Source organism: Nannospalax galili, unplaced genomic scaffold (assembly GCF_000622305.1).
Source record: "Nannospalax galili isolate Female #2095 unplaced genomic scaffold, S.galili_v1.0 scaffold365, whole genome shotgun sequence".
Lineage (NCBI taxonomy): Eukaryota > Metazoa > Chordata > Mammalia > Rodentia > Spalacidae > Nannospalax > Nannospalax galili.
Window position 1 is genome coordinate 398,723 of NW_008353234.1, and position 3,784 is coordinate 402,506.

General features: G+C 44.1%; 1 protein-coding gene across 1 annotated transcript in view; it reads left to right on the forward strand.

Annotated features, from left to right (window-relative positions):
- The first annotated feature begins 495 nt into the window (after nucleotides 1-495).
- The window catches only part of Rlim (ring finger protein, LIM domain interacting), a 19,279-nt gene continuing 15,990 nt past the window's right edge, over nucleotides 496-3,784 (forward strand). Inside the window, exons 1-3 of the mRNA XM_029554724.1 lie at nucleotides 496-678; nucleotides 1,588-1,675; nucleotides 2,505-2,568. The gene's annotated coding sequence lies outside the window, so the exon portion shown is untranslated. The remainder of the gene's footprint in view (nucleotides 679-1,587; nucleotides 1,676-2,504; nucleotides 2,569-3,784) is intronic.

A 3,784-nucleotide genomic window follows, 5' to 3' on the forward strand; every position in this document is an offset into this window, starting at 1 on the left:
GTCCATGAGAATTGGGAGTTTTAGACTATTTCAACCTTTTTATGATTCAATTTCCTCAACATCTGCAGCTAAGCTCGATCTACAGTTGGTTCTCAGTAAATACATGTTGAATAAAGTGCTGGATGCCCTCGGCAGGGGGGGGGTGGCTCACTGCCAGTTACCCTAACACCACATTTCTTGTTCTCTGAAACAGGCTTCGAGCAGCCAGTGACGTCCTTCAGCTTTCAAAATGGGAAATCAAAGACTCCCACAATTCTCCGAACGCGAATTTCTCGCCACAATTCAAAATGGCGGAAGAGGGTGGGGCCTGTCACGTGGTGGGCGTCGCGCTTTCCTTTCCCTAACCGTTGTCCGGCCCCTTGCGTCGGCAGGCGGTTCCGCTCCGCTCCCACCGAACCTTTCCGTGAAATCTGGGATTGGCCAGCAGGCTGGGAGTGGGGCTGCGGAGTTTAGACGCCATACCATCACTTCCTGTTGTGGGCAGTCGTTTCCTGTCACTGCTAGGTAACAATGGAGAAGATAATGGCTGCTTGAGCAACGTCTCCGAGCCGGCGCTGGGCTAGACACTGGTCTCCATCAGCAACTCAGGGGCGGACCCTAGAGCGGCCGCAGGGAAGACGCAGCAGAGCCCCGGCGCGACCACCGAGCCGAGAGAGGCCGCTCTTGGCAGAACACCGAGTAAGTGAAGTCATGGGAGTCCTCAGAAATGGACGTGGGGCTGAGCGAGGCAGGGGAGCGGGGCCGCCGTGGCTGGCAAAATGGGCTGCAGCGCAGCTGTGGCCCAGCACGGCCTCCGGACCCGGGCTCGCTGCGGCGGGGGGCTCGGTGGCGTAATCGCCGCTGCCATTTTAGCTGAGTGCTGTGGCGGCCGGCTCCTTGAAGAAGGGGAAGGAGGTGGGTAGGACTTCCTCTCCGCGGCCCGGGAACCGCGGCCCTGCCCTCCGGAGCCCGAGAATTCTGGGAGGGCGATCTTCGAGTTTGGGCCCGAGGCGTGGGAATCGAAGAGTCTTGGGTTTTTCTCTCCGGTTCCTTGGAGTTTTCCTCCGTCATCTCGCAGTTTGCTTGTTCAGCTTGGAATTGGGAAACTATGTGTGTTGGTTTGGGGATGGGGGTGCTATAAGTCAGATGTTGGGAGCTCTTGTGCCCTTTAGGTTTTCCCAGGATTTAGAAAGCCCCGTTTTGAGTTCTGTAGGACATTACCAATTTGGTGCCCCCTGGGGTCGGGATGACAGTCTTCTGAGAATCAGAGACCAATGTGGCTCGTTTCCTTGCTCCTTTAGTCCTGGTGTAATGCTTTCCTAGATATTACTGGAAGGATTCCCCGCCCCACCCCCACCCCCACCCCCCCAGAGAAAACGGAGGGAAAAGTCGTTGTGGGGTTGGTTTTCCCTGGATAAGGTTGGGAATTGGGCCAAATTATTTTCAAGTTAATTTTCGTGCAGTCCGCCAACAGTCTAACCCCTACCCCACTCCCCCCCCCCAAAAAAACCCCTAAGGGTCTCGGCTTCTGCGGGCGGTACCTGCCACGTACGCCGTAGCTTAGTAACTAGTATTAACCGGTTGGGCTTCTGCTTCCTGAATACTCAGGCCCTTTTTCCCTTACGCTGATTAATTTCAAGATGGAGGAGACAGCCACGTTCCTTCTCTGGACAGTTTCACCATACTTATTCCACAGGTTAGTCCGGGATTCTGAGGCCTAGCAGACTGATTATTTAGGTCATATTTTTTTCGTTTGGGGGTGGCAGGAAAATTTGTATCAGACAATAATCCACCTTTTGCAGGGCACCACAATAATTTTTTGCTAGAAATAAGGTGCCTACATTTCCTGAATCAGAATTAATCACAGTGCTTTTAGGTCATTGAAGACAGGAAAAAATAATAAATATAGTGCTAATTATTTCTTTCGCTCTTCATAATTACAAAGTTACTCATCACCCCATCAGATGCATAGTCAGTACTGAAGGACTTGAGAGCAGGCAGGCACAATTACAGGCCTTCCTCTTGCTTAAATCAGTTTTCTAAACTGAAAATACAGGATAAGTATCTAGAAAGAGCAACCCAAGCCCTTTTTAAAGTAACTATTGTAGGGAAGTTCCTCTTACTGAAAAGTGTCACCAACATTTTTTAGTTTAACATGTCCTGATGATTTCTGTTACTTTAGTTTCCTGCCTTAGGCAAGTGTCATGTGTCAAAAATAAGTGCTTGAAAGCTCGACTCTTAGAATCTGAAAATAATTACTAGTCTGATAAGGAAAGGCCTATTTTAAGCAAGCTAATATTAAAGTGTAGATTGCCTTTCAGCTTTTAAAGGAAATCTTATAACTTTTGATTCCCTCTGACCTTCTTGGTTTCCCCAAGTATCTTAATACTAATATTGAATTAGGTTGAGTTGTAGTATATGCAACTAAAATACATAGGGTGCATATTTTAAGGATGTGTCTTATTTCAAAAGAAAATGTGTATTTTATAAAAGAGGAAGAATAATGGATTCTTTTTTTTTCCTAGAGCAGAGTGTGAAGAAAACTAAAATCCAGTTTATATTATTTCAGTACTATGCCATAACAGTCAGGTAATTATTTTTATTTCATCTCCTGATGATTTATAAGTAGAAGGCATGTTTACAAGTATATATTCTGGTTTTGCAGTCCCTGTGGTTGGATGGGTTCATTGATAATATGTTAATGGTGTTGGCCCTGCTTCATGATGAGAGTGGGTGCTTTTCACTGGGAACTCAAACAGCAGTGCTTCTCAGTACCTGTAGGTCACCTGTGCTTTCCCATCTGAAAGTAGCCAAGCCTGTGTAGCACAGAAAGAAAAGATTTTGTTGCTTTAAGCCATTGTTGGAATGACATGGGTATAAAAAATTGCTTTTAAATTTTCGGTGAATAGCTAAATGAAATGCCAGAATATGAATATCTTATTATTTTGTGTGGAGTTTTATTTTCCTCCTTTAACAGTAAAGTCCTAATTGGTCTATGCTTCTCTGGTATTTATTTATCATCAGCATTGCAAGAGAGCCACATACGTTGGTTTTACTAATCAGGACACTTAAAAGTAAATGAAGCATTATTAATAATTATTTCTGGGCAACAGAAATAATTATCCCTGGGAAGCTGAGGTGGATAATTTGTAACTACCTTTTCTTAAAAAGTCTTATGTGCTAGGCCCTGGGTTTGGCATGTATTGATTTATCTTCACAGCCAAGCCTTCATGGGGATGTTAACTATTTTATAGAGGAAACAGACAGAAGAGGTTGAGTAATTTGTTAAAAACTTATCTCGAGTCCTGTTGACATTGAAGTCACCAAATTACGGCTCTAACCTGTTACCTATTCATTTACATCAGAAATTTAGTGAAACTTTAAAGTTGTAATCTGTAGGTTGTACTGTATGAAAAATTTTTCATTAACTCTTAAAAGTAGTTTGCTTCAGTGGAGCAGGTGAGAGTTACCTAGCAATTACCAACTTTTGGGGGTGTTAATGTTAAAGTTCCTGTTTCAGCAATTAGTGCTCTTGTTATAATTTGATTAATTAAAAATAAAAATCAAAGCCAAACATGATGGCACACATTTGGAATCCCAGCACTTGGGAGGCAAAGGAAGACGCATCACTGCAAATTTGAGACCAATCTGGTCTAGATAGTGAGTTCCTGGCCAGCCAAATCTATATAGGGAGAGCCTGTATCCAAAAAAAAAAAAAAAAAAAGAAAGAAAACCCCCAAAACAACAACAACGAAATCGGGACTTGTTTTAAGAAATAGCTTAATGATAAAAGTATTGAGAAAAA